This window comes from Scyliorhinus torazame, chromosome 2, assembly GCF_047496885.1.
Source record: "Scyliorhinus torazame isolate Kashiwa2021f chromosome 2, sScyTor2.1, whole genome shotgun sequence".
In the NCBI taxonomy this organism is placed as follows: domain Eukaryota; kingdom Metazoa; phylum Chordata; class Chondrichthyes; order Carcharhiniformes; family Scyliorhinidae; genus Scyliorhinus; species Scyliorhinus torazame.
The window spans coordinates 198,060,156-198,085,759 of record NC_092708.1 but is presented as its reverse complement, the minus strand read 5'-3'; positions in this window follow the sequence as shown (position 1 = coordinate 198,085,759).

Here is a 25,604-nt window from a genome sequence, read left to right as displayed (position 1 = left end):
CGACCTGCAGCTAGGCTGGGGTTTTTATGAAACTGGGGCTTACCTTGTAAAGGGGAAACCCCGCCCCCTTAAAAGGGAAGGCCTGCCAATCTTAAAGGGGAAGTTCATATCCCTGAGGAAGGTCATGGGAAATCCCTCCCCACCCCCCAAGTCCAGAGAAATGGCCACATCCATGGATAGGTGCGCTGGACCTTTTGATCATTTGGCCTGTGAATGGTGTGCAGGCGGCAACCCCGCGGTGTCAGGAAGAATATAATAATATAATAATCGCTTATTGTCACAAGTAGGCTTCAATGAAGTTACTGTGAACAGCCCCTAGTCGCCACATTCCGGCGCCTTTTCGAAGAGGCCAGTACGGGAATTAAACCCACGCTACTGCCTTACAAGCATTACAAGCCAGCTGTTTAGCCCACTGTGCTAAACCAGCCCCATATGGTTGCATATATCGGACCGGGGAGTAGCGTTTACATGGTGAGTATCCGGGTGGCGGCAGCAATGCAGGGGTGGCCACGGGAGCCGGCACAGTCACCTCCAGCGGTGGCAGAATGTCCATCTCGGTTTCAGAGTCGGAGCTAGGTGATTCTTCGTCCGGCATCTCGGTGTCCTCAAAGATCACCACTGAATCCTCGGCAACTTGATGAACCGGGTGTATTGGTGCTAACAGTGGTGGCCGGGGCAGTGGTGAAGACATGGGGCGCAATTCTCCGAAATCGGCGCGATGTCCATCGACCGGCGCCAAAAACGGCGCAAATCAGTCCGGCATCGCGCCGCCCCAAAGGTGCGGAATCCCAAAGGACCGGCCGAGCCCTAACCTTGAGGGGCTAGGCCCGAGCCGGATTGATTTCCGCCCCGCCAGCTGTCGGGAAAGGCCTTTGGTGCCCCGCCAGCTGGCGCGGAAATGACATTGCCGGGCGGCGCATGCGCGGAAGCGTCAGCGGCCGCTCACGGCATCCCCGCGCATACGCAGTGGAGGGGGTCTCCTCCGCCATGATGGAGACCGTGGCGAAGGCGGAAGGAAAAGAGTGCCCCCACGGCAGAGGCCCGCCCGCGGATCGGTGAGCCCCGATCGCGGGCCAGGCCACCGTGGGGGCACCCCCCGGGGCCAGATCGCCCCGCGCCCCCCCAGGACACTGGAGCCCACCCGCGCCACCTTGTCCCGCCAGTAAGAGAGGTGGTTTATTCCACACCGGCGGGACAGGCATTCTAGCAGCGGGACTTTGGCCCATCCGGGCCGGAGAATCGCCGGGGGGGCCCACCAACCGGCGCGGAGCGATTCCCGCCCCCGCCGGATCTCCGATGCCGGAGAATTCGGCAACCGGCGAGGGCGGGATTCACGCCAGCCCCCGGCAATTCTCCAGCCCGGCGGGGGGTCGGAGAATCTCGCCCATGATGTCTGAATCGAAGGTGGTTCACGCAGCTTCGGAGATGGTCCATGTGGCGCTTAGACTCCAGGCCATGCGCCCATATTTGGTCAGAAACTTGACCTGTTTTCACCAACACGACACCTGGGATCTTAGCGGCCCCTCTGCCGAAGTCTCCGGCATGTACCTCTCCTGGTGCGAACTCGTGCAGTGGCCTGTGGCGACCTGCGTCTGCCTCGGTTCAGTCCTGAGCACGACAAACCTTTCCACCAATATCCGGAGGAACGAGATGGTGCGGAGGCGGTGACCCATTAGTATCTCAGCTGGCGCGATGCCCATCGTGGCATGCGGGGTTGTCCGGTAGCAGAACAAGAACCTTGAGGGGCAGCACGGTGGCGCAATGGGTTAGCCCTGTTGCCTCACGGTGCCGAGGTCCCAGGTTCGATCCCGGCTCTGGGTCACTGTCCGCGTGGAGTTTGCACATTCGCCCGGTGTCTGTGTGGGTTTCACCCCCACAGCCCAAAGATGTGCAGGGTAGGTGGATTGGCCATGCCAAATTGCCCCTTAATTGGAAAAAATGAATTGGGTACTCTAAATTTATTTTTAAAGAATAAGAACCTTGCTGAGTGGGTCTCCCAGGATCCCGATGTTTGTTTTTTCATGCTGAGTTTAAAAGTTTGCACAGCCTGCGTGGCCAACCCATTCGAGACTGGTGGTATGGGGCACATGACGGATCCAGTTGGCAGACATGAATGTCGCAACTTCCGCCCTTGTAAATGACGTACGGGTATGCTGTGCGCGCTGAAAGTGTGCAGGAGTTTGTCTATGGTGGTCCGGGCCGTCGCACCTCTACCTTGAGGACCTCCATCCACTTTGAATGTGCATCGATGAGGAAAGGGGCCCACAAAGTCAATATAGAGGCGAGACCACGGACAACCTGGCCATTCCCACAGGGCTGCAGGAGGCAATGTCTGGTGTATCTGACACAGGACACAGCGCTGCCCCACCCGCTCGATGCCGAGCCACCAAACATAGCTTCGAGCTAACATTTTCATTTTGGTCACACCAGGGTGACCATTGTGAAGGTCTGTCAGGAGGGGGCCACGTTCACGTTCGGGGACCACCACGCGGATGCCCCAATGGAGCACACTGCCCTCTATGCAAAGCTCCTGCACCTTTGTGGCGTAGACTTTTAGGTCCTGCAGTATAGCCCTGTGCTGAGCCCCACACTGCACTATGTGACGGACGAGGGATAGCTACGGGTCAGTCTGGGTCCACCCGCGAATGCGGGATGCCATGACTGGGAGCAATTCCATAAAGTGGAGGGCGGCAATGATCTTGCCGGCCTTCATTGGTGTTGGTGGCTGGTCGGCAGGGGCAGGTTGCGTAACAAATTGGCGTGGGGAATTTTGTTCCCAGAGCAGTGCTTCAATACATAGTCATATGCTGCGAGCAGCAATGTCCATCGCTGGATGCGGGCGGAAGCAATGGGGAGAAATTGCCCGATCCTTCTTCAGTCCTCGCAGGGGCTTGTGGACCAAGAGAACGGTGAAGCCAATTAAAAATTGATAATTCCAGGATCAGAGCTGTATTGTTCTCAGAGGGAGGTGAAAGCTCCAATTGGTGGGAGAAAAAGTAAGAAGTCTTACAACTCCAGGTTAAAGTCCTACAAGTTTGTTTCAAATCACTTGCTTTCGGGGCGCAGCTCCTTCCTGGGTATCCTGTGTACAGCACCATCTGGTGGCCGGCGACGAAAATTGCACTGATCTGAACACCCCGGACCTAGCTCCATCAGGTGGCCGAAGAGCAGAATCGCACCAACCTGGAATTCTTAAGTGAAACACCATCCGGTGGTCAAAGGATGGAGGAGCGCTCATCTGAACCTCTTGAGTAAATCTATTTCCCAGAGGCTGCAACCACAGTAGTGGAGACTCATGTCAGACCAACCCGTTTATTCCCTGCTTTTTTTTATTCCTCGCTGACCCTTACTGTGTGTCTGTCTTGTGTTTGCCTGGGTAGAGGGTGGGATGGGGACTTGGGATTAGGTTCCCCTGGTAGGCCATTATCCTATTATTTCCTTATGTTCATCTTTCCTCTTTTTATTAATAAATAGTTTGTTAAAAATCTGGGACTGGATTCTCCGGTCGCCAACACCGAAATCGGGTTCGGCGACAAGCCAGTGAATCCAAATTCCTGACAGAATCAGGGGCGGCGCCACTTCTGCGATGCTTCACCTCCTGCACGTATCCACGGCCTGAGGCTTGCCTCCCCTGATGCTCCGCCTCCGACCGGCCGAGTTCCCGACGGCATGCGGTATGTGGGGGATGACAGTGGATAGACAATGGCAAACATGCAAGGAATGCATGGGGGAACTACAGCAACTGTTCATTTCTGTCTGGCACAAAAGCAAAGGGGGTAAGAGGGCCAATCCATGGCTTACAAAGGAAATTAGAAATAGTATCCGATACAAAGAAGAAGCATACAGATTGGCCAAGAAAAATAATAGGTCTGAGGGTTGGGAACAGTTTAGAATTCAGCAAAGGACGAAGGGATTGATTAAGAAGGGGACAGTACAGTACAAAAGGAAGCCTGCAGGAAACATAAAGACTGGCACTAAGAGTTTCTAGATATGTAAAGAGAAAGAGATTGGTGAAGAGAAATGTAGGCCCCCTAAAGACAGAAACAGGGGAATGCATAATAAGGGACAAAGAAATGGCTGAGCAATTGAATACATACTTTGGTCTTCACAAATGAGGACACAAATCAGATCCCTAAAATGTTGGAGAATGAAATGTTTAGTGAGAGGGAAGAACTGAGGGAGATCAACATTAGTAGAGAGATGGTGCTGGGAAAATTGATGGGATTGAAGGCGGATAAATCCCCAGGGCCTGAGAATCTGCATCCCAGAGCACTCTTCCGGGATTCTATAGACTCTGGAACTGTCCCTGCAGATTGGAGGGTAGCTCACGTCACCCTGATATTCAAAAAGGGAGGTAGAGAGAAAACAGGGAATTATAGACCAGTAAGCCTAACTTCGGTAGTGGGGAAAATGCTTGAATCTATTATCAAGGAATTTATAGCGGAACATTTAGAAAGCAGTGACAGGATCAGTCAGAGTCAGCATGGATTTATGATGGGGAAATCATGCTTGACAAATCTGTTGGAATTCTTTGAAGATGTAACCAGTACAGTTGACAAGGGGGAGCCAGTCGATGTGGTATATTTGGACTTTCAGAATGCGTTTGACAAAGCCCCGCATAAGAGATAATTGTGCAAAATTAAAGCGCATGGGATTGGGGGAAATGTATTGAGGTGGATAGAAAACTGATTGGCAGGGAGGAAACAAAGAGTAGGGATTAATGGGTTCTTTTCAAATTGGCAGGCAGTAACTAGTGGGGTACCATAGGGATCGGTGCTGGGACCCCAGCAATTCACAATAAAAAATTAATGATTTGGACGAGGGAACAAAATGTAACATCTCAAAGTTTGCAGATGATACCAAATTTGGTGCGAGGTGCAGGGATCCTACAGCAAGATCTGTAGGTTGGGCGAGTGGGCAAATCAATGGCAGATGCAGTATAATTTGGACAAGTGTGAAGTTATTCACTTTGGAAGCAAAAACAGGAAGGCAGATTACTACCTGAATGATTGTAAATTGGGAGAGGGGAGTGTGCAGCGGGACCTGGGTGTCCATGTGCACCATTCGCTAAAGGTAAGCATGCAGGTGCAGCAGGTGGTAAAGAAGGCTAATTGTATGTTGGCCTTCATTGCGAGAGGTTTCAAGTATAGAAGCAGGGATGTGTTGCTGCAATTGTACAGGGCCTTGGTGAGGCCACACCTGGAGTATTGTGTGCAGTTTAGGTCTCCTTCTCTGAGGAAGGATGTTCTTGATCTTGAGGGAGTGCAGTGAAGGTTTACCAGACTGATTCCAGGGATGGCGGGACTGTCATATGAGGAGAGAGTGACTAGGTTGGGATTGTTCTCGCTGGAGTTCAGAAGAATGAGGGGGGAATCTCATCGAGACTGATAAAATTCTAACAGAACTAGACAGGGTAGATGCAGGGAAGATGTTACCAATGATGGGTGTGTCCAGAACAGGGGTCACAGTCTGAGGATTCAGGGTAAACCATTTCAGACAGAGATAAGGAGACATTTCTTCACCCAAAGAGTGGTGAGCCTGTGGAATTCATTACCACAGGAAGTAGTTGATGCTAAAACATTGAATATATTTAAGAGGTGGCTAGATATAGCACTTGGGGAGAATGACATCAAAGGCTATGGGGAGAAAGCAGGATTAGGCTATTGAGTTGGATGATCAGCCATGATCGTGATGAATGGCGGAGCAGGCTAGCAGGCCAAAAGGCCTCCTCCTGCTCCTATCTTCTACGTATCTATGTATCTATGTCTCACCCGTCAGGAACTCAGCGTGGCGGCTGCGGACTCAGTCCAGTGTCGCCACAGTCGGGGGAGAGCCGATCCGCGGGTAAGGGGGACATTATTCGGAGCTGGGGGCACTGTGGTGGGGTGGTCCGGGGCATCCTAGGTGGCCGAAGGGGAGGACTATTTCGCGGGCCAGGTCTATGGACTGCATCCATCATGAAGCGCGGCATGGCCGCTGCAGGCCCCGCTGTGCACTTGCACGGCCACGAACCCGGCAATTCTCTGAGACATACCGGCAGCTAGAGCCGGGTGCTCTATGCTGCCTTCCTGCTAGCCCCCAGCAAAACGGATGAATCCGTGGTCATTTTGCGCCAGGATTCCTTCCCACGCTGGCTTGGGGATATAGTCTCCAAATCGGAGAATCCAGCCCCTGGTGTCTATAACTCATTGGAGCAGTCAAGGGTTAACAATCTTCGGAAAATACAAATTATTGGTTGATTGACTTATTTTGGGACTCCAGGGTCTGTGGGATTGGAATTAACCGGGCACTCATCCAGGGTGCCGTAACACTTGCTCATTGTTCGAGCCTTTGCACTGACTGTGGCAGCAATTTATGAGGTGATTATTTATACCACTAGGGAGCGTGTCTAAACTTTTTTTGTGAAGACAGACGTGATGACAAAGCCGACACCTGCCTCCCTCTCTTTGTCTTGCCGATCCAGACGATTGTGTGGCCTGTTGATAGCTCTGTTACTGTCATTCTTCTGCTGGCCTAGTTTCGCTTAAAGCAGCAATGTCAACATTGCACTGTGATCGCTCCCTGACAAGTAGCGTAGTTCTGCGTTGGGGTTAGGTGCTGTTGTTGTTCCAAGAAGCTAAATAGTTTCCATTTCTTCTTCTTTTTGTCTCACCCACAATACATGGCAGTGTGCAGGTGAATACTAAAGAAGCACATTTTTCAGGATATAACGGGATGCTTGTAATTGACTCGGTAAGGTGTTCATGAATCGATTACAGTGGAAGATGGATTGGGGGTGGCCAGTCCACTCTCAAACTTACCCATCTGTTCCTGGTGGCTTGACAAATCAAGCTGACTGGAGATGTGGTCGACTGCAGTGGAGAACGTTGTACCTTCTGCGTCTGTGCCAGTGAACTTCAGAGCCTTGCAGTGTTGTCTGTAAATTGTCAGACACTTCCACCAGTTTATTACTAAAACGTTTCACCCAGATGCCCTTATTTATGAGATGAACAAAGGACAAACACAGGTTCATGATTAAACTCAAATTTATTCACAAACACAATAGAACAGTTATTATTCCAAATTGTCTCCATATTATCTGCCCAAGATTCTAATACTACCTGGGCCGATGAACAGATCGAGCTGCGGGTTGTCTCGGGGCCCTCATCTGCGAAGGTGGTTCTCGCGCGCCTCTTCCGTCCGTCTCTGGTTCCCCGCCGAGTCTGGTTGGTCCGTAGTGTCCATGTCGACTCTTCACTGGGAGGGTCTTTGGGTGTCCCTTCTTATCCCCCTCTTTATGCCCTCCCAATATTTTCTCGAGCCCTCAGCCAATAAGGTCACTGGGCGGGGTCACAACACCCAATGGAGTTGTCGATTGCAACTCTGCAGGACACCAGGAAACGCCCCCCCCCTCCCAAAACCAGTTGTCCATTCTCAGGTGCATTGTCCACGGACAACCTTGTCCAATGTAAGTTGGACATTGTAAGTGGGCAGCACGGTAGCATTGTGGATAGCACAATTGCTTCACAGCTCCAGGGTCCCAGGTTCGATTCCGGCTTGGGTCACTGTCTGTGCGGAGTCTGCACATCCTCCCCGTGTGTGCGAGGGTTTTCTCCGGGTGCTCCGGTTTCCTCCCACAGTCCAAAGACGTGCAGGTTAGGTGGATTGGCCATGATAAATTGCCCTTAGTGTCCAAAATTGCCCTGGGTTATGGGGATAGGATGGAGGTTAGATGTCTTGTTAAGAGGAAAAAGGTGACTTATGTAAGGCTGAGGAAACAAGGTTCAGACAGGGCATTGGAGGGATACAAGATAGCCAGGAGGGAACTGAAGAAAGGGATTAGGAGAGCTAAGAGAGGGCATGAACAATCTTTGGCGGGTAGGATCAAGGAAAACCCCAAGGCCTTTTACACATATGTGAGAAATATGAGAATGACTAGAGCGAGGGTAGGTCCGATCAAGGACAGTAGCGGGAGATTGTGTATTGAGTCTGAAGAGATAGGAGAGGTCTTGAATGAGTATTTTTCTTCTGTATTTACAAATGAGAGGGGCGATATTGTTGGAGAGGACAGTGTGAAACAGATTGGTAAGCTCGAGGAAATACTTGTCAGGAAGGAAGATGTGTTGGGCATTTTGAAAAACTTGAGGATAGACAAGTCCCCCGGGCCTGACGGGATATATCCAAGGATTCTATGGGAAGCAAGAGATGAAATTGCAGAGCCGTTGGCAATGATCTTTTCGTCCTCACTGTCAACAGGGGTGGTACCAGGGGATTGGAGAGTGGCGAATGTCGTGCCCCTGTTCAAAAAAGGAACTAGGGATAACCCTGGGAATTACAGGCCAGTTAGTCTTACTTCGGTGGTAGGCAAAGTAATGGAAAGGGTACTGAAGGATAGGATTTCTGAGCATCTGGAAAGACACTGCTTGATTAGGGATAGTCAGCACGGATTTGTGAGGGGTAGGTCTTGCCTTACAAATCTTATTGAATTCTTTGAGGAGGTGACCAAGCATGTGGATGAAGGTAAAGCAGTGGATATAGTGTACATGGATTTTAGTAAGGCATTTGATAAAGTTCCCCATGGTAGGCTTATGCAGAAAGTAAGGAGGCATGGGATAGTGGGAAATTTGGCCAGTTGGATAACGAACTGGCTAACCGATAGAAGTCAGAGAGTGGTGGTGGATGGCAAATATTCAGCCTGGATCCCAGTTACCAGTGGCGTACCGCAGGGATCAGTTCTGGGTCCTCTGCTGTTTGTGATTTTCATTAATGACTTGGATGAGGGAGTTGAAGGGTGGGTCAGTAAATTTGCAGATGATACGAAGATTGGTGGAGTTGTGGATAGTAAGGAGGGCTGTTGTCGGCTGCAACGAGACATAGATAGGATGCAGAGCTGGGCTGAGAAGTGGCAGATGGAGTTTAACCCTGAAAAGTGTGAGGTTGTCCATTTTGGAAGGACAAATATGAATGCGGAATATAGGGTTAACGGTAGAGTTCTTGGCAATGTGGAGGAGCAGAGAGATCTTGGGGTCTATGTTCATACATCTTTGAAAGTTGCCACTCAAGTGGATAGAGCTGTGAAGAAGGCCTATGGTGTGCTCGCGTTCATTAACAGAGGGATTGAATTTAAGAGCCGTGAGGTGATGATGCAGCTGTACAAAACTTTGGTAAGGCCACATTTGGAGTACTGTGTACAGTTCTGGTCGCCTCATTTTAGGAAGGATGTGGAAGCTCTGGAAAAGGTGCAAAGAAGATTTACCAGGATGTTGCCTGGAATGGAGAGTAGGTCTTACGAGGAAAGGTTGAGGGTGCTAGGCCTTTTCTCATTAGAGCGGAGAAGGATGAGGGGCGACTTGATAGAGGTTTATAAGATGATCAGGGGAATAGATAGAGTAGACAGTCAGAGACTTTTTCCCCGGGTGGAACACACCATTACAAGGGGACATAAATTTAAGGTGAAAGGTGGAAGATATAGGAGGGATATCAGAGGTAGGTTCTTTACCCAGAGAGTAGTGGGGGCATGGAATGCACTGCCTGTGGAAGTAGTTGAGTCGGAAACATTAGGGACCTTCAAGCAGCTATTGGATAGGTACATGGATGACGGTAAAATGATATACTGTAGATTTATTTGTTCTTAAGGGCAGCACGGTAGCATTGTGGATAGCGCAATTGCTTCACAGCTCCATGGTCCCAGGTTCGATTCCGGCTTGGGTCATTGTCTGTGCGGAGTCTGCACGTCCTCCCCGTGTCTGCGTGGGTTTCCTCCGGGTGCTACGGTTTCCTCCCACAGTCCAAAGATGTGCGGGTTAGGTGAATTGGCCAATGATAAATTGCCCTTAATGTCCAAATTGCCCTTGGTGTTGGGTGGAGGTGTTGAGTTTGGGTATGGTGCTCTTTCCAAGAGCCGGTGCAGACTCAAAGGGCCGAATGGCCTCCTTCTGCACTGTAAATTCAATGATAATCTATGATTAATCTAGGACAAAGGTTCGGCACAACATCGTGGGCCGAAGGGCCTGTTCTGTGCTGTATTTTCTATGTTCTATGTTTAACCTTGGGTAGGGTGCTCTTTCCAAGAGCCGGTGCAGACTCGATGGGCCGAATGGCCTCCTTCTGCACTGTAAAATCTATGATCTATGAAGTTAATGGCGGGAAATCAAGGTGCCAGAAAGACTGGCTGCATCTGGGAAATCCACAGCAATCGATCTATCTGAATGGGGCCGATTCTCTCTGATCTCCTGTTTACAGGACGAGTCCAGACTTGCCCCGGCTGTAGTTCAGACTTGCTGTCTCTCTGACCCTCGTCTGCAACTCTGGCAGGTCTGACACTCCAAATATGGCCTTCAAGGCAGTGTTTTTCAAACTCATGCGCCCGGGACCCATTTTTCCAACCAGCCATCCTTCGGGACTCACAACGGCTGACCTTGGGGACCCACACAGCAGTCTGTTGTGACCCACGCTGGCCGTCCTTCGCGACCCACCATTTTCACTTACCTTTAATGCGATAGGTGAGCCTGCTTGGCCCTCACGATCTCACTTGCTTTGTTATTCAATGGTGCATTTCTGATATTGACTTCAGCTGATGATTTAAGATCTCACTGCACCATTGAATAAAACAGACGTTTGTCCTCAAACTCACCATGTTTAGTCTTCAATGTCTCTGAATTTTTGAGGGTTTTAAACATTCATTGGTCAGTGCTCCCCCCATACAACACACATGTTGCTGGATTTTCCGTCGGTGGGATCCACCGCTTCGCTGGCGACGCACTCACACCCGCGGATTTCCCGATGGCTTGGGGGTGCCCACAATGGGAAGCCCAATTGGCCGGCTGTTGGAACAGAGGATCCCATTGCAACATGCCACAGCAAATAACCGCACTGACCTCCTCAGAAGACAAACACAGGGCACAACCGACAGAATACCCTTCGTCGTCCAGTACTTCCCCGGATCATCTTCACAGCCTTCAACACGTCAGCAATGAAGGCACCTTGCCAAAGCCATCCCCACACCCCACTACTAGCCTTCAAACAACTGCACAACCTCAAACAGACCATTGTTTGCAGCAAACTACCAGCCTTCAGGAGAACAGCGACCACGACACCACACAACCCTGCCATGGCAAACTCGGTAAGACGTGCCAGATCATCGACATGGGTACCACTATTACACATGAGAACACCACCCACCAGGTACGCGGTACATACTCGTGCAACTCGGCCAACGTTGCCTACCTCATACGCTGCAGGAAAGGATGTCCCGAAGCGTGGTACATTGGCGAGACCGTGAAGACGCTGCAACAAGGATGAATGGGCATCGCACGGCAATCGCCAGGCAGGAATGTTCCCTTCCAGTCAGGCAATGCTTCACCAGTTAAGGGCATTCAGCCTTAGATCTTCGGGTAAGCGTTCTCCAAGGCGGCCTTCAGGACACGAGACAAAGCTGAGTCACTGAGCAGAACCTGATAGCCAAGTTCCGTACGCATATGTACGGCCTCAAACGGGACCTTGGATTCATGTCTCATTACATTCACCGCTCATCGTATGGCCTGGGCATGAGAAATCCTACCAACTGTCCTGGCTTGAGACAATTCACACCTCTTTAACCTGTGATTATCCCTCTCTCCAGTCGCTCTGTCTGGACCTGTAAAGACTTAATTACCTGCAAATACTAGCATTCAAAGTATCATTTGCATCATTGACTTTGTCTATATATGTGGTTGTGGAAACCACCTCTTCACTCACCTGATGAAGGAGCTGCGCTCCGAAAGCTTGTGATTCGAACCAAACCTGGTGGACTTTCACCTGGTGTTGTAAGACTCCTTACTGTGCCAACCCCGGTCCAATGCCAGCATCTCCACACCATATCCTCTGCCAGGATCATCCCATAAGTCCCTGAAGTACTCCCCTCCTCCATCCCCTCAAGTAACAACACCCTCTCCCAATGATCATGGCGGCACCACTGGGAATGTCGCGAAAATCTTCCTCAAAAATTATGAACCTGAAAATACCTGAGGTTTTCTGACTGCGAGAACCCAAATATCTCCGACAATTCCTCCAAACTCTCAGAACCCACAAAAAACAAATCCCCTATTCCTTCCACCCCCTTATCCTCCCACCCTCTAAGTTTGGCACCTGGCTGGCTCAAACATATGGTTCGCACAAATTGGCTGAAACTTCGAGACTGCTCCTAATTTGAAGTGCTGTGGAAATTGTCTTCATATCCTCAATGCGGAGACCACCACTGGATTACCCAAATGCTTCCCTGGGAAGAACGAAAGTGAGGCCATCACCAATGTCTGCAGCCCTGACCCCATACACGACCCTGACTCCATCTCCACCCAAACTGCCTCCCGATCCCCAAAACAACCCAACGCCTTCCCCGCATTCACCGCCCAATAGTAATATATCAAATTCGGCAACACCAAACGCCCTGACTGTCGGTCCCTCTGGAGAACGAATTTCCGAATTCCTGCTACCTTTCCTGCCCAGCTGAAGGATGAAATCAATCTCTCCACATCCACCGAAAGAATGCTCCATCTCCCTCATGAATGCCGCCAACCTTTGCTGCCCCCGAAGGGGTCAGCAACTTCGGCTTCTACTTGCCAGGGGCATGGCCAGCATCTTTGCAATGCAGCCGACGTTCTCAGCCATGTGTGTGGGCCACACTCAGAAGCGCCGTTGCAATGTCCAAGTGACAGAGGGCAGTCCTGTCTTGGGCCGCGGCCAATGCCTGCACAGAATGCCCTATGCCTTGGACATGCTAATCCATGGCCAAAACCCTCGCCTACAATCCCTCCGCCACGGATGCCACCCGTGCGGTGTTGGCCGAGGTGCCACGCATGATCGGCACCGCCTCTGCTGCTGCACGCGGTTGCACTCTACGCCGGCAGATGCTGGATGCTCGCCGACAACCCCTCATGTAGTCCTGGGCTCTGCGACTGCATCTCCGCGATTGATAGGACTGTCCATTCCAGAAGCCCGAAACACGTTTGGACAGTAGCTAGTCCCTCGGGTCGGCCCGCCTTCCGACTGTCCGCCCCCTTGGGTGTTCCTACCTCCAGCTCATGTACCGGATCAGTTATGTGGTGTGCACCAGAGGGTGTCCCAGGAGCCTCTTCACCAAAGTGCCAAACCGAGGTGAGTGTCTCTGGGATCATGGAGGGTGTTGGAGATAGCTGTGACAAGAAATCTGCGTGATCCCCGAACTCGAGCTCTGGGTCTCAGATCGCGAGCTCCCGTCTGTGCTGGCGTCCTCGTCTCTCGTCGACACATAGGGGAGTCTGGCTGGGGGCGGGGGAGACCGAAATGGACAGTGTAGACTGCCCGACACATGTAGCCTAGGGGGTGGGTAGCTGGTTGCCTCAGTGGCCAGGGCACGTGCCACGGCGGCCAGTATGGGTACCACCATGTGGTGCAGGATGGGGGTTCTGCTGCCCTCCATGTGGTGGGTTCCGGGTGGTGGAATGAGGGTTGGTGCCAGGAGCACATTGCTGCCAATTCACCCTGGCTGCCCTGAGGAGGTTGTAAAGTTTCTTTCTGCACTCCAGGCTGGTCCGGATGGTGTTGCTGATGGCGCTGACTGCCTCTGCCACCTGGGATGGGGTACAGGGTGGCCTGAATCTGCTCCGCCGCATTCAGGAGGGTCTTCAGCTTGGCATCTGTGAACCTTGGCGCCGCGTGTCTTGCTGCCATCTTGTTGGCTGGGATGGTGTATGTGAGGAGTGAAATGCGTATATGCGGCTGCAGCTTGTCAGCCTCCTGAGTGTCAAAGTGTGAATCGCAAAACTGGACAATCCTGCACCCTTTCTCATTGGAATCGATTGTGTTCCATGTGGTGCCGGTGCTAGCCCCTTAACAGTCGCTGAACAGTCCAGGTGCGGCGCCAGTTTTGCTGTCGTGAAAGGTCATGAATCCTGCCCCGGTGTCAACACTTATTCTCAGGAAGGGAGAATCCAGCCGAGAATTTGTTACAGCAATGTCCCCGAACAAACACATCCCAACAACAAAGTCCCTGTTTCACTACTCTCAGTTCAGCCCAAATCCTTGAGCTTTCACGAACGCCTCCACGGTTTCGAGAAAGTGATCTTTGGAGTTATGCGTAACCCTCAACCATGTTGGGTACACCACAATAAAATGCACTCCACTCTTGTATAGCGCTGACTGGGCCCTGTTGAAGGCCACTCGCCTCTTTGCCAGCTCTGCCATGACATCTCACCTCACCTCCCAATTATCGTTGGCCCAGGTCATAGAATCATAGAATTTACAGTGCAGAAGGAGGCCATTCGGCCCATTGAGTCTGCACTGGCCCTTACAAACAGCACCCTACTCAAGCCCACATCTGTACCCTGGCCCTGTAACCCAGTAACCCCCACTTAACCTTTTCTGTTTTTGGACACTAAGGGCAATTTGGCGTGGCCAATCCACCTAACCCACACATCTTTGGACTGTTGGAGGAAACGGGAGCACCCGGAGGAAACCCACGCAGACACAGGGAGAACGTACAGACTCCGCACAGACAGTGACCCAAGCCGGGAATCGAACCTGGGACCCTGGAGGTGTGAAGCAACTGTGCTAACCACTATACTACCGTGCTGCCCACCCTTCATCCGATAGCTGTGAAAACAGACTATCACTGCTCTTGGTGGCTCATCCGCCTGTGGTTTCGCCCAGAGCAACCAGTGTGCCCTGTCCAACTCAAACTCTTTATCCCCCAACTACTTTGCAAACATTGTCACAAAATACTCAGTTGGCCTCAGACCCTACAACCCCTCAGGCAACCGCACAATTCTGAGGTTCTGCCTCCGCGGCCTATTCTCCAGGAACTCGACCGTGGACCTCAGGCCCGATCCTCCACCTTCAGCAGCTCTGTTTCCAATTAGGCCGGCTGGTTACTGTGCTGCGACAGTGCCTACTCCACTCTCTTCAACACCTCACCGGCCTCCCGCGCTACCTCCGTATTTCCAAGAACCTCCTTTATCGGGGCCAGTGTGTCCTCCAGCATCTCCCTCCCTTGCTTTTCAAAGTGTTTATTGAACTGCCGTTCAAATTCATCTGCCATCACCTCTGCAGCTTACCCATTATAATAGGTGTGACCCCAACCGATGAGCCTGGTTCCAACACTTTCCCCCCCAATGAACTCTGCACCTTGCTCGACTCTGCAGGAGGACTAAAGTTCAGATCTTTCTTCCCAAGATTCCAAGTTTTTTGACGTCCTTCAGCAAACACCTCTCAACTGAGGCGAGTCTGTCCACAAATTATCTCAGAAACCATGTAAAAATGGGCAGAGACCGAGGACTCTAGCGGGAGCTACCTTGCGTGCGACCTCTTCCTTCATGTCGTCACCGGGTGTTCCCTGCATCCCTATTGATGGAACCCAAAGTACCTTATGCTATATTAACTGTGCTTTCAACCTGTCCTTCCACCTTCACCAATCGATGCACATTTACCCCCACGTCCCTCTGCTCCTGCACCCCATTTAGAATTGTACCCTTTATTTTATATTGTCTCTGCACTCTTTGAACCAAAACTAACCAATTCAATATTGTTTACATTAAATGTCATCTGTTGTTTGTCCGCCCATACCACCAACCTGTCCTTCTGAAGTTCTACGCTATCCTCCTCACCGTTCACAATTCCTCCAAGTTTCATATCATCTGCAAATTTATGCATTTTCAGGTTTTGCAAGTGTGAGTTGGTTGAGTATGATCTACACTCTGCTTATTACAAAAAAGCCAAAGGAATGTACTGTTTGATTTACATTGCCTCCAAATATTTGTATCATCCGTCAGTTTTGAAGTTGCATCTGGGCCATTAACATTATCAGGAAGGGCAGGGTCCTAATACTGACCCCTGGGAAACTGCTACAGTCTGAAAGCTGACCGTTCATCAAGAGACTTTAAGACCATAAGACATAGGAGCGGAAGTAAGGCCATTCGGCCCATCGAGTCCACTCCACCATTCAATCATGGCTGATTTCAACTCCATTTACCCGCTCTCTCTCCATAGCCCTTAATTCCTCGAGAAATCAAGAATTTATCAACTTCTGTCTTAAAGACACTCAACGTCCCGGCCTCCACCGCCCTCTGTGGCAATGAATTCCACAGACCCACCACTCTCTGGCTGAAGAAATTTCTCCTCATCTCTGTTCTAAAGTGACTCCCTTTTATTCTAAGGCTGTGCCCCCGGGTCCTAGTCTCCTCTGCTAATGGAAACAACTTCCCTACATCCACCCTATCTAAGCCATTCATTATCTTGTAAGTTTCTATTAGATCTCCCCTCAACCTCCTAAACTCCAATGAATATAATCCCAGGATCCTCAGACGTTCATCGTATGTTAGGCCTACCATTCCTGGGATCATCCGTGTGAATCTCCGCTGGACCCGCTCCAGTGCCAGTATGTCCTTCCTGAGGTGTGGGGCCCAAAATTGCTCACAGTATTCCAAATGGGGCCTAACTAATGCTTTATAAAGCTTCAGAAGTACATCCCTGCTTTTATATTCCAAGTCTCTTGAGATAAATGACAACGTTGCATTTGCTTTCTTAATTACGGACTCAACCTGCAAGTTTACCTTTAGAGAATCCTGGACTAGGACTCCCAAGTCCCTTTGCACTTCAGCATTATGAATTTTGTCACCGTTTAGAAAATAGTCCATGCCTCTATTCTTTTTTCCAAAGTGCAAGACCTCGCACTTGCCCACGTTGAATTTCATCAGCCATTTCTTGGACCACTCTCCTAAACTGTCTAAATCTTTCTGCCGCCTCCCCACCTCCTCCATACTACCTGCCCCTCCACCTATCTTTGTATCATCGGCAAACTTAGCCAGAATGCCCCCAGTCCCGTCATCTAGATCGTTAATATATAAAGAGAACAGCTGTGGTCCCAACACTGAACCCTGCGGGACACAACTCGTCACCGGTTGCCATTCCGAAAAAGAACCTTTTATCCCAACTCTCTGCCTTCTGCCTGACAGCCAATCGTCAATCCATGTTAGTACCTTGCCTCGAATACCATGGGCCCTTATTTTACTCAGCAGTCTCCCGTGAGGCATCTTATCAAAGGCCTTTTGGAAGTCAAGATAGATAACATCCATTGGCTCTCCTTGGTCGAACCTATTTGTTATCTCTTCAAAGAACTCTAACAGGTTTGTCAGGCACGACCTCCCCTTACTAAATCCATGCTGACTTGTCTAATCTGACCCTGCACTTCCAAGAATTTAGAAATCTCATCCTTAACAATGGATTCTAGAATCTTGCCAACAACCGAGGTTAGGCTAATTGGCCTATAATTTTCCATCTTTTTCCTTGTTCCCGTCTTGAACAAGGGGGTTACAACAGCGATTTTCCAATCCTCTGGGACCTTCCCTGACTCCAGTGACTTTTGAAAGATCATAACTAATGCCTCCACTATTTCTTCAGCTATCTTCTTTAGAACTCTAGGATGTAGCCCATCTGGGCCCGGAGATTTATCAATTTTTAAACCTCTTAGTTTCTCTAGCACTTTCTCATTTGTGATGGCTACCATATTCAACTCTGTCCCCTGACTCTCCGGAATTGTTGGGATATTACTCATGTCTTCTACTGTGAAGACTGACGCAAAGTACTTATTTAGTTCCTCAGCTATTTCCTTGTGTCCCATCACTAGATTCCCAGCGTCATTTTGGAGCGGCCCAATGTCTACTTTTGCCTCCCGTTTGTTTTTAATGTATTTAAAGAAACTTTTACTATCATTCCTAATGTTACTGGCTAGCCTACCTCTCTTTCCTTATTTCTCTCTTTGTTATCCTCTGTTTGTTTTTGTAGCCTTCCCAATCTTCTGACTTCCCACTACTCTTTGCCACATTATAGGCTTTCTCTTTTGCTTTGATGCATTCCCTAACTTCCTTTGTCAGCCATGGCTGCCTAATCCCCCCTCTGATAATCTTTCTTTTCTTTGGGATGAACCTCTGTACTGTGTCCTCAATTACTCCCAGAAACTCCTGCTGTTCTACTGTCTTTCCCACTAGGCTCTACTCCCAGTCGACTTTCGTCAGTTCCTCCCTCATGCCCTGTAGTTACCTTTATTTAACTATAACACCTTTACATCTGATTCTACCTTCCTTCTTTCAAATTGGAGATTGAATTCGACCATATTATGATCACTGCCTCCTAAGTGTTCCCTTACTTTCAGATCTTTAATCAAGTCTGGCTCATTACATAACACTAAGTCCAGAATGGCCTGTCTCCTCGTGGGCTCCATCACAAGCTGTTCCAAAAAGCCCTCCTGTAAACATTCAATGAATTCCCTTTCCTTGGGTCCACTGGCAAGCATTATTTACCCAGTCCACCTGCATATTGAAGTCCCCCATGATCACTGTGACCTTGCCTTTCTGACATACACTTTCTATTACGTGGTGCATTTGGTGCCCCTGGTCCTGACCACTGTTAGGAGGCCTGTACATAACTCCCATTATGTTTTTTTTGCCTTTGTGGTTCCTCAACTCTACCCACACAGACTCCACATCATCTGACCCTATTTTGTTTAGGGCTATTGATTTAATTTCATTCCTAATTAACAAGGCAACCCCACCCCATCTGCCCACCTCTCTGTCTTTTCGATAGGTTGTGAATCACTGGATGTTTAAATGCCAGTCCTGAACCCCCTGCAACCACGTCTCTGTGATGCCTACCACATCATACCTGCCAGTCACAATCTGGGCCACAAGCTCATCTATCTTGTTCCGTACACTGCGCGCATTTAAATATAGCACCTTTAATTCTCTATTGACCGTCCCTTTTTGTTTTCTTAGTGTGGTGGACCTTGGTTTACTGAGCCTTTCCATACACTGTGTCATATTTGATGGGATAAGGACTATCGTAACCTCTCCTGAGTTCTGTCTTTTCGTGTTTTTTTGTATTCCTAAGCAGCTACGCTTCCCACTGATTACTTCACCTCTTGGTTCCCTGACTTTCCCTTCCCCCCCAATCTCTAGTTTAAAGTCCGATTGACCACCCTATTTACTCTTTTCGCCAGAACACTGGTCCCAGCTCGGTTCAGGTGGAGACCATCCCAACGGTATAGGTCCCCCCTGTCCCAAAACTGATGCCAGTGTCCCATGAAAAGGAACCCCTCTTTCCCACACCGCTCTTTCAGCCACGTGTTAACTTCCCTTATTCTTGCCTCCCTATGCCAATTTGCACGTGGCTCGGGCAGTAATCCGGAGATTATGACCCTTGAGGACCTGTTTTTAAATTTGAATCCTAGCTCTTTATAATCTCTAAACAGGTCCTCTTTTCTAGACTTGTCTATGTTGTTGGTACCGACATGGACCACAACAACTGGATCCTCCCCCTCCCTCTCCAGTATCCTTTCAAGCTGGTCAGAGATGTCCCGCACCCTAGCACTGGGCAGGCAACATACCATGTGGGACTCTTTATCCTGCTCACAAAGGATACTATCTATCCCCCTGATAATAGAATCCCCTACAACTACAACTTGCCTATTTACTCCCTCCCCTTGAATGGCCTGCTGAACCATGGTGCCTTGGTCAGCTGACTCATCCTTCCTGCAGCCCTGTTCGCCATCCACACAGGGAGCAAGTGCCTCATACCTGTTGGACAGGGTCAAGGGCTGAGGCTCCTGAGTTCCTGACTGCTGGTTCCCTTTACCTGCCTGACTTGCAGTCACACCCTGCTGTCCCTGGCCACTGGCAGGATTTGAACTATTTACTCTGACAGGTGTGACTGCCTCCTGAAACACAGTGTCATTTGTTTTCTGTCACTCTGCCAATTCTGTATCTGTACTGTTATTGTCCCTTTTATTCCATTGTGAGAAAAATGTGGATTAGATGTACAATTTAATTTTTTTAATAAAAAGAACTGTTGATCGACAAACTGTGACAAACATAGGTGTTTAAAATCCAGTCAAGCTAAATCAAAGAGAGATAGCTCCTTTCAGGATGTTCCAATGTGTTTTACAGCAAAATAAAGAACTTTTGAAACATAGTCGCTGTTATAATGTATAAAATGCAGGAACCCATTTGCAAGGTGTTGTAAACACTACTAGTGGTATATTGTATGGATTACGGCACTGCCCGTATATTACAGGTACGACGGTAAATCCCTGCCTGCTGGCTCCGCCCAGTAGGCGGTGTATAAATGTGTGTGCTCGCCGGTGCTGCAGCCATTCTGGTTCCAGCTACAGGAGGCACAACATCTTGTTCAATAAAGCCTCGATTGTTCCACCATTCTCATCTCATGGTAATTGACGGTACATCAATTGATTGAACAAGATTTTAAAAGATGAATTTCCTCATCAAATTCCTGATCACCTGCAGCTGAGCCCTCACGCAGCCAACGCCACGTCCACCTTCGACCACTGGCTAGACTGCTTCGAAGGCTACCTCAGAGCAGCCACTGAAGAACCCTCGGACTCGCAGAAGCTCCAAGTCCTCTACTCACGGGTGAGCCCTGATATTTTCCCCTCATCCGGGATGCGCCCACCTACTCCGAAACGATGACGCTCCTGAAGGGACATTACGTTAAACCGGTGAATCAAGTGTATGCCAGGCACCTCCTGGCCACGAGACAGCAACTTCCCGCGGAGACTCTGGACGATTTCTTGCAGGCCCTACAGATCCTCGTTAGGAACTGTGACTGCCAGGCAGTTTCGGCAGTCCAACACACCGAACGTTTAATTAGAGACGCTTATGTCACGGGCATGAAGTCTATGTACGTCCGCCAGCGACTATTGGAAGGGTTGCTCGATCTCGCGGGGACTAGGCAGCTTGCTAATTCATTAGAAGTGGCCTCCCATAACATGCAATCCTACACCCCCGACCACATGGCACCCTTGTGGGCATCGTGGGCCCCACCAACTGCCGACTCCTGCTCACCGCAAGCCTAGGCCACGCGGCAGCCAGCCAACTCTGGGGGGGCGCAAGTGTTATTTTTGTGGACAAAGCAAACACCCCAGGCAATGCTGCCCGGCGCGGAGCGCGACCTGCAACGGGTGTGGGAAGAAAGGGCACTTTTTTCCGTTTGCCAGGCCCGGTTGGTCGCCGCTGTTTCCAGGCCCGGCATTTCTACACTCCTCACATGCGGCCCATGGGCGCCGCCATCTTTGATGCTGCCCACCATGTGTGCCCCATGTGCGCCACCAGAGCCATTTTGGACCGCCCCTCAGGACCCCTGCTCGTCGGGCCGTTCGCCACCTACTGCCACCTCCGCCACCGCTGATCAGCCCGGGACCTCCCAGCATCTTCCGCAGTTCACCTCCATCACCCTGGATCGGTCTCTGCCCCACAACCGCGCGATCGCTACGACGACAGTAAAGATCAACGGGCACGAGACGACCTGCCTCTTTGACTCCAGCAGCACAGAGAGTTTCATCCACCCCACTACAGTAAGGCGCTGCTCCCTCCCGGTACTCCCCGTCACCCAGAAAATCTCCCTGGCCTCCGGATCCCATTCTGTTGAAATCCGGGGGTACTGTATCGCGACCCTTACCGTCCAGGGTGTAGAGTTCAGCAACTTCAGGCTCTACGTCCTCCCCCACCTCTGCGCTGCCCTGTTGCATGTTGCATGCCTGGATTTTCAGTGCCATCTCCAAAGCCTGACTTTGAAATTCGGCGGACACCTGCACCTAGGACAGAACCTTCATCAGGTCGGAGGTCCAACGGCTTCTCTGGGAGGGGATCATCGAGGCCAGCAACAGCCCCTGGAGAGCTCAAGTAGTGGTAGTGAAAACTGGGGAGAAGCGCAGGATGGTCATCGACTACAGTCAGACCATCAACCGGTACATGCAGCTCGACGCGTACTCAGTTTACGCAGTATTGAGTCTTTTCCACGGTAGACTTGAAGCCCGCCTACCACCAGCTCCACATCCGCCCGGAGGACCGCCAATACACTGCGTTCGAAGCAGATGGCCGCCTCTATCACTTCTTTATGGTTCCCTTCGGCGTCACCAATGGGGTCTCGGTCTTCCAGCGAGGGATGGACCGAACGGTTGACCAGTACTGGCTGCTGACCACCTTCCGTACCTAGATAACATCACCATCTGCAGCCACGATCAGCAGGACCACGACGCAAACCTCCAAAAATTCTTCCATCTCGCCAAACTCCTTAACCTCACCTACAATAAGGAGAAATGCGTGTTCCACACCAACCGCTTAGCCATCCTATCCTTGGCTATGTAGTGGAAAATGGAGTCCTAGGGCCCAACCCCGACCGCATGCGCCCCCTCCTGGAACTCCCTCTCCCCCACTGCCCCAACGCCCTCAAACGATGCCTGGGGTTTTTCTCATATTACGCCCAGTGGGTCCCTAATTATGCGGACAAGGCCCGCCCACTCATCACGTCCACAATTTTTCCCCTGATGGCTGAAGCCCTCCAGGCCTTCAGCCACATCAAGGCGGACATCGCCAAGGCCACGATGCACGCGGTCGACGCGTCCCTTCCCTTCCAAGTGGAGAGCGATGCATCGGACGTAGCTCTGGCCGCCACCCTCAACCGGGCGGGCAGGCCCGTGGCTTTCTTTTCCCGCACCCTCCATGCCTCCGAGATTCGGCACTCCTCTGTCGAGAAGGAGGCCCAAGCCATTGTGGAAGCTGTGCGGCATTGGAGGCATTACCTGGCCAGCAGGAAATTCACTCTCCTCACTGACCAACGGTCGGTTGCCTTCATGTTTAATAATACACAGCGGGGCAAGATAGAAATGACAAGATCTTGAGGTGGAGGATCGAGCTCTCCACCTATAACTATGAGATCTTGTATCGCCCGGGGAAGCTCAATGAGCCCCCAGATGCCCTATCCCACGATACATGTGCCAGCGCACAGGTAGACCGACTCCGGGCTCTCCACTTTGTCAAGGCCCGCAACCTGCCCTACTCCATTGAGGAGGTCAGGACCGTCACCAGAGACTGCCAAGTCTGCGCAGAGTGCAAGCCACACTTCTACATGCCAGATAGAGCACACCTGGTGAAGGCTTCCCGCCCCTTTGAATGCCTCAGCAAGGACTTCAAAGGGCCCCTCCCCTCCACCGACCGCAACGTATACTTCCTCAACGTTATTGATGAGTACTCCCAGTTCCCCTTCGCCATCCCGTGCCCCGACATGACTTCTGCCACCCTAATTAACGCCCTGCACAGCATCTTCACTCTGTTCGGTTTCCCCACCTACATCCACAGGGATCGGGGATCCACTTTCATGAGCGATGAGCTGCGTCAGTTCCTGCTCAGCAAGGGCATCGCCTCGAGCAGGATGACCAGCTATAACCCCTAGGGAAACGAGCAGGTCGAGAGGGAGACTGGGACAGTCTGGAAGGCCGTCCTGCTGGCCCTGCGGTCTGTAAATCTCCCGCTCTCCCGCTGGCAGGAGGTCCTCCCCGACGTGCTCCACTCCATCCGGTCGCTCCTCTGCGCCGCCACTAATGAGACAGGAGTTCCAGTTACAGGAGGCACAACATCTTGTTCAATAAAGCCTTGATTGTTCCACCATTCTCGTCTCGTGGTAATTGACGGTACATCACAAGGTCCGACAAACGGCACTGTGATAACGTGATAATGATAATCGTTAGCGACTCAACATACAAATTCCGATGTCTTATACAAGTTAACTGTCTTGACCAATAAAGCCGATATCTGGTTGAGAAGGGAGCATAAGGATTGACCCGCCCACTCATCACAAGGCCCGCCACTCATCACATCCACAATTTTTCCCCTGACGGCTGAGGCCCGCCAGGCCTCATACCAAAGGACCTGTTTCTGTCCTGTAAGTTCTATGCCTTGTGCCATGATGACCTGATTGTGAGGAATTGGCACAATATACGTATGTTCCCCACCACTTATAGTCATCATGCTGGTATCAATCGATTTGCCCGCTATACACAGTGAACACGGCAACCTAGAAATTAAATGGCAATGTGGGTAACTCACAAACCACACAGTTCAAGGGCAATTAGGGATGGGCAACAAATTCTGGCAATGGTATTGATTGTAATGTTGGTGCCATACTTAGTTCTGTACCCAACCTATATTGTTGACTGGGTGGACATAAGGGTCAAGGGTTGAAATGCTCTGGTCACCATGCCAGGCATCTTTTCCCGACCCCAAAAGTATGGAACATTCAGGAACGTAGGGGAGGTATAAAATACACTTACTGCAGGATTTACTGAGAATTTCCTTCAAAAATTCAAGCAACTTTCTTTTGTTTGTTCAAAATATAGAATACCCAATCTTTTCTTTTTCCAATTAAGGGGCAATTTAGCGTGGCCAATCCACCTACCAGACACATTTTTGAGTTGTGGGGGTGAGATCCACGCAGTCACGGACAGATTCAAGCGACTTGGTGGAATGAATAATTTTAATATGCTCACAGAACATGAAGCAAATCAGAACTGAGATTGAGAAAAAGCCGACGGGCGCTATTCTCCTCCCCCACGCCGGGTGGGAGAATCGCCGGGGCGCCGCGCGGATCGCGCCACGCCGCCACAACCCCCGCACGCGATTCTCCCACCCCCCCGGAAAACAGCGGCGCGCGATTCGCACCGGGCTGCTCGGAGAACTGGCGAGCGGCAATTCTCCGGCCGGATGGGCCAAGCGGCCAGTACGATACGACTCTGCGGGAACGCTGGGGGGGTGGCCTGTGGTGGAGGGAGGGGGGCTCCTTCACCGGGGTGGCCTCCGATGGGGTATGGACCGCGATCGGGACCCACCGATCGGCGGGCCGGCCTCTCCCCCCCAGGCCTACCTCCTCCCCTTGTTGGTGAGGGGCCGGCATGCGTAAGGCGTTCCCCGCACATGCGCAGGATGGCGCGGCGCCCATGTGGCACCGCGTAAGGGTGCTGGAGCGGCATGAACCACTCCAGCGCTGTGCTGGCCCCCTGTGGGGGCCAGAATAGGTCGTGCCCGGGCCCTGTTTGCGCCGTCGTGAAATGTGACGGCGTTCACGACGGAGCGACCACTTGGCCTCCATATCGGAGAATCGCCCCCTACATTTGTCAAATTCAATGGAGAAAGCAATCATCATGGTGGGAAATATGAATGCTGGGTGTTCACCTCAAATCTCGCTGGTGTTGCCAAAAAAAGAGACATGCAGTTGAAGCTTTTATGCTTGCACTCATCAGGTCAGATTCATAACATAAATTTATACTGCAGGAGAAGAGAGTGCTGATTGGTTGGCAAGCCAACTCTGGTAGAAGCATTGCCATGCAAATGCACCAAGGAGCAGTTGACTGCCAAGCTTTTATTTAAATTCAAACCGGCAGGTTGACTCTGATTACCATGGGGAATGAACAAGGAAATAGCTGTCCACCGAACTTCTGAAAAAAGGTGCAATCCGTGGACACGCTCCTTCTGTTTGCAAAGGATAGAGCCCTGCATGTCAATATAGGTAAATTGACTTGAATGTAAACAAAAGCTTGGAAGTTAACTGATCCCTGCTACATGTGTCTCTTTTTCAGCAAAACTGAAGTTCCTTACTACCCAACAACTATCTCATTAGTATTTTATTTGCATCCATTATTTACATAAAAATGCCACCTTCCCTCCATTTCCTTGGTGCAATAATGATTGAGAAAATGGAGACATTGGGATTAGAATTTGGGAGTTTTTCCATCTCCTCCTTTGTCTATTTTTCAGTGCCTGAGCTACATGTCG